The sequence below is a fragment of the Rhipicephalus sanguineus genome, chromosome 11 (assembly GCF_013339695.2).
Source record: "Rhipicephalus sanguineus isolate Rsan-2018 chromosome 11, BIME_Rsan_1.4, whole genome shotgun sequence".
Classification (NCBI taxonomy): domain Eukaryota; kingdom Metazoa; phylum Arthropoda; class Arachnida; order Ixodida; family Ixodidae; genus Rhipicephalus; species Rhipicephalus sanguineus.
In genome coordinates this window covers 18,525,190-18,531,189 of record NC_051186.1, presented here as the reverse complement: position 1 = coordinate 18,531,189, position 6,000 = coordinate 18,525,190, and the positions used below count along the sequence as shown (strand labels likewise).

General features: G+C 45.4%; 1 long non-coding RNA gene across 1 annotated transcript; it reads left to right on the top strand.

The window, feature by feature from the left end:
* Window positions 1-286: 286 nt before the first annotated feature.
* Window positions 287-5,836, top strand: LOC119374610 (uncharacterized). Its single transcript, XR_005180237.2, has 3 exons — window positions 287-377; window positions 3,563-3,664; window positions 5,678-5,836. It is a non-coding gene; the product is annotated as an uncharacterized LOC119374610 (long non-coding RNA).
* Window positions 5,837-6,000: the final 164 nt, after the last annotated feature.

Below are 6,000 nucleotides of genomic sequence, written 5' to 3'. Positions count from 1 at the left end.
CTTGGTAAAGGCAACTGATTATCAGAGCTCGATCAAAGCATGTTACTGTCTCTAACGTTCCTAATATCAAAGCTTTATTTGGCCTCGATGGTGGTAAAGCCTCCTTCGTGGTATTGCTGGCTCTAGCTGCACACCTCGTTCGACAACTGTTTGCATTAGCGCATCTGAAACAGCAGCTCATAAACGTGAACATTTTAGGGTAAACAGCCCTTAAGTAAGCGCTTTAATTTGACATCACTGCTTACGCCTATCCTGTATATTTGTGCATTTCTTAGTAGCGAAAATCGACACTCTGCGCCCAAACACACTAACGTGCCGCTCCGGTATGAAGAAGACCTGCTTTTATTCCGATGGAATATTCATAAAAGCGAATTGCGGTAAGCATTTCAATACCTCTCGTAAGATTCGCATCCAAGACGTCACCTGCATTTTTAGAACTACTCTTGTAGTCTGGGCTACCTATAAATATAAAAATGGTGTAGAAATAAAACAACAAAATTGGAGGCAGAAGGTGAACAGACAGCACCATGCGGTAAATCTACGCGGCAAATGACAAACCATACTCACTTGACGAGCGAGGACGTGCAATTTAAAGCTAAAATTTCAGTCCTACATTATTAAAAGGTGGATTATAATCACCACCCTGAAGTGCAAATCTGCCGAAAGTAGGGGTGTGCGAATATTTGAAAGTTTCGAATATTCGTCGAATATAACATTCAAAATATTCGTATTCGATTCGAAAATCGTGTATTCGAAAAGTTTCGAATATTCGATAATTTCGAATATTCGAAAAATTCGAATATGCGATTCGATTATCCTGGATAAAATAACTCGTCTTCCACATTTCTGCTGCGTTCGTATAGCTAAAAACGTTGCCGCGAGGAGCGATAAACATCGTAAGTACACGGAGGCACGATATCTGCCTGCGACGAGTGCCCCAATACTTATGATTTATTGCTGGTGCATCTCCGACGTGCAGCGCTGTGGGCGATCATGTAACCATACATTTTCAATATGCGGCCATAACGTGCCGAACTACCACTCGTTCACTATGCGGGACCACTTCCGAAGAAAGACAGTGACACATGTGACTGGTGGCGGACTGTAGGCACCTTCAGATACCCCAGTCTGGCAAAGCTTTGCCCCATGTACCTCCCTATATACTAACCATCGTAGGGGAGGTCAGTAAAGCCTCACCCTAGAGCTCGGATCCGGACTTGGGTTTCGAGAATAAAAGTTTGTTCTCTCTCTCTCTCCCTATTCCAGCCACTTCTGTTCCAAGCGAGCGTGCCTTTTCAGTGGCAGGGGGGGGGGGTGTCTCTGTTACAAGGGAGCGCCTGCTGCCTGATCATGTGGAGCAACTTATATTTCTTCATGATAACATCTATTCATTACTGTCATTGTGCTAGCCTGGACATTATGTTCTAGAGATAGCAGTGTATGTTGTGTTGCCAGTCCGGCTGTTAATGTTTTGTTTTTTTTTCAAATAGCTACATGTTAAATAAAATATTGCTACTGTGGAGGCATTTTTCCTTTGATATTCGATATTCGATTCGATATTCGAAGGTGGATATTCGTATTCGATTCGTATTCGAAAAAATTGATATTCGCACACCCCTAGCCGCAAGGCTTCTGAGTATCACCCAGCGCTTTAGCATTGTGAAAGCAAGGATGTGTGCGGAGGTCTATCTGGAGCAAACACTCTCAAATCGCGGTGTACTGCGACGAAGACAAGTATTACAGAGGATAGTCCAAAGCATATAAACACCGTTTTTACATATAAATTGTGACATATCATGTCCTGTAAAGAGGGTGTCTCAGCAGAAATTTTCTAGGGGTAGTCATTGAGAGCGCGCAGAAGGGAGGGTGGGAGGGAGGGGTGGGGGTCATAGGGTCAGTTGAGGTATTTGAAACTTTAACGCGATGACGGTAAAAAAAGCTCGTTTCGCGGACATTCCCGTGTCTGTGTCGGTGTTGGTGGTGAGCAAAAGATCAGCGTTGTCCGTGAGCATGTTTGAGAAAGATGCAAATAACGATATTAAAAAAAAACTATGGTTCGAGTGGGAATCGAACCCAGAACTTCTGCGTGCGAAGGTGATGTTCTCCCACAGAGCCATGCCCATCCTTGATGGTGTTTCAGAAAAACACCCTATACGAAATTCATGTAGTGCGAGGAGTGCCCCTAACGCATGTAATATTGCGTGGCAGCAGCGTGGAATCGCGTCAACACATGCGAATTGCGCTATGAGTGGTTGGTTAAAGACGCACTCATTACAAAGCGCACAGGAATAATTAATTATCATTCCCAGCAATAGTATCAACAGAGTGCGTAACTGCGCGGGTGCGCTTGCTGTCTTAAAGGGGCCCTGCAACACTTCTTGCATGTGGTCAGCAAACGCCGCCGATCGGTAGTCGAGGCTCCTGAGAACACGCGAACCAAACATTATAGCGCAGGACGCCGCCTGGAATTTACAATTAATTGTCGAAGTCAGCTAGAAATCGTTCCCTCTTCTCTCTACAAGAGATGCCATATACCCAAATTAATGTGTCATATACCCAAGTCCACGGCTATTGGAAAATTTGAGCATCGTGAGTTGCACAGTTACCGGGGCCTCCGCGGGATGCAGCCACGTGGGCGCACCTGCCCTTGTCGCCCCCTCCCTGCGTAGCTTTCGGCGCGCTCGCTGTAACGACAGGAGAGAGATAGCGCTTGAAGCGTGCGGCAGATACCTGTAACTCTGTTTGTGCTTCATGGATTCTGAAAATTTGTGCGGCAGTCGATTCGGGAGGAAATAAACTATTTTATTTGTGCCATTCGACGATTACTTTGAAAAGTGTTGCAGGGCCCCTTTAAGGACGCGTAGTGGTTACTTATTCGCAAATTTGCAAAAGAAAGAATTATGGCGTAGTGGGCATTTCACAACTGTACTTGCAGGAGGCGTCCTAGGATACTTTGAAGCGGCCACTGTTACGCGCACGAATGTTCCGTTCCTGGCGGCACGGTTGAGTCACCTAACGAAAAGCAAAGCCATGCTCGTGATTGAGAAGGCGCTCAGAACGCGAAGTTCAAAGATCCTCCAAGTTTTTCAAAACCACTCTTCGTTTTTGACCCGCATCCACGTTTATTATCAGGATGCGGAATTCTGGCAGCTCTGACGCGCATGCGTAGCCTACAAGGCGTAAGCTTTAACTCCGAGATCCGCGCATAGAAAGCGGAAGCAAGGGCGCTCGTGTTCGAGCAGTGGCACTGGATTAGACGAGCTTCGAGGTCACAAGGCGTGTGTTTCAAAGGGGTCTGTCAGAGTGGTGTGCAGTCTATCAAAAGCGGTGGACGTGGAACCAGATTGATGGCGGGTGACGCGAAGCAGTTGGCAGCATTTCCACTGCCACCCACCTTAACAGAACCATGTCTGTAAGGTAAACGACAAGACATTCTGTTCGCCAACGTAGCCCCTTGAGATACGTTTTATAGCATAACACGATCCTGCAGTCTAACTTAGGCGGTTGGTTTTAGCAATCCAGCAGGGATTTCCAATGAACATTTCCCTTATTTCTCTTGCAGTACCAAACCGAGTATCGTGCGAGTACCCTTGGCGACCAAGATGCAATCTCCCTATGATAGTTTCTTGCCATTGGACTACTAGACATTGTGCCTGCAGTTGTGGTAAGTACACGCCGTATCCTGCAGTGTTCGGCCGGAGCAGAGGTTGTCCCAGGAAGTGCTATTATTGACCGGTTTAAGACAGGACAAAAACTTGGGCTAGTTGGATGTACTTCATGATGGACCGGCAGCGCAACCACACACACACACGCACACACACACGCGCACACACACACACACACACACACACACACACGCACACACGCACACACACGCGCGCGCACGCACGGCACACACACACACACACACACACAGAAATGAAGGTCGACGAAAACACAGCGTTGACTCACAACTAATTTTTCTTTATTTCAGAAACGACATTTATAAGAACAGCCACTGTACGTTTCCCACACATGCGAATTGAAGGAACGCAAAAATCATAGCCTACGAAGAAAAATCCATCCAACATACACTGGTCTAAAAATTAATGCTCATAATCATGTAATGTCACCTAGGGCTGAAGAGCATACAAACCAGTTTGTTATAGAGTTAAACTAGCCTTGCTACATTAGAAAACAATCTGGTTCATGTATCAGTAATATGGCATCAGTTATAGTGCATCTACTTTATGTACAACCCAAAAACAACCAATTTTTCGAGGGTCACGAAAATGCTAAGGCGACAAAGGCACTTGCAGGTGCACTGACTCTGACATTTTGTGTGTGCTCCCCGTCTCCCGCTCTTTCTTTTTTGCACCTTTCTCTTTCAATCTCTCTCATTCCTTTTCCAAGTGTAAGACCACACGAGTGATTCAAAAATCACCATCACGTGATGACTATGACGTGCCAGATCGCCAAATTTGTGACGTCCTCATGACGTCACAAATTTTGGCGTGACGCCACGTCACGTGAAATGGCGTCACAGGGTGCCGTTATCACATGAAATTGCAGCTTGGTCTCAGTTCATCAAATGAGAAGAAAAAGAGGATCACTTTCGCCGTCGAGTCGTCTTAGGTGAATGCATACGGGACCCTGTGAGTTTTCTTAAGGGTGTGGTGTGAGGGGTGACATCCTTCACCCCTCACATTTCATTCGCCCCGCTCCTTCATTTCATTCACCCCGCTCCTTCATTTTCGTATATGTCATCCACACTTGGTCATACTCCTGCTCTAAGGTTGGGGTCCTCGGTTACCAATAATCGAGATTGCAGTTTATGACAACACTTTGTCCTGCGTTTCCCGTGGTAAGCCGGCTGAACAGTCGGCTTAGCACGCGAAACGCAGAAAACAAAAACTTGGAGCACTTGCCTACAGAGGCTTCAACGCGAGTTGCTATATTAGAGCACTGCTGCGGTTTGTTAGAGAATCTGGACTGAATGGCCCATTTTGCCTCTTCACTGTCAGTGCTGCCGTGTAGTACTTCGACATTGCCATAATCATAATGACTTCGTAGCGTCTTCGTAGACTCTTCTCCTCTTTCAATCTTTGACAACCCTTTCCCCTTCCCAAGTAAACGGCACACACCAAAATAATATCTCATCCGTGGATAACCCGCCTGTATTTTCGTCACCTTTTCCACTATGTCTCTCTCTCACTTGCTCTCTTTCTCTTTTCAAAAAACGCGAGATTTCTACAACCAAGTTTATTCTTCGACCTTTTTTTTTCGTGTTTGCATGTAGTAGTACCAGATTAGTTTAGTGTTATTTGGGCAAAAACCTTGGATCCCTGCAGCGGCATATGCGCCCTTATTCACCGCGAACGTCGATCAATATTATTTACAAACGAAGAGGCCCTTGTCTGCTATTTTAAGATTAGCAGCAGCAGGTAACAGCTTGTGGGTTTCTTTTTTGCATTTAATGCGAGCAATTGGCTTCATTGGCCATGGAAATGAGCCAATTCCCGTAGACATTCACACAGTCTAGTTAAGAAACAGCTACGTTTATGTAGATCTACAAAAGCGCTAACGCATAAACCAATAACCAATATTTAGGTGTGTAATTTTTGAAAACGTGTAATGTAACCTATTTCTGACCCTCCCATTTTCGCACTCACGTATGCGGGTATGATTTTTATTTCAGTTCATAGAACGACGATCCAGCCGCCAGCTAGGCAGCGTCTCAGGTAACAGGAAACACGAAAACACCGGGGGAAGGCAACATTGCTTGTGCCATGTAAGGGTAGCGAGAACCACAACAATCGTTGTTCGGGACATTACATGGAACACTGGTTATTCACAACCCGGTATCGTGTTAACAGTCGGCATGTCGGCCATGTTTTTAAACGGCTCAGAGATTCGCGCGAATAAATGAAACAAAATGATAACACTTTTCTGTACCTGAATCAATAAATTATGTTTAAAAAAATGTAAATGGAGTTTTAATGTACGCGTACGTACAGATTA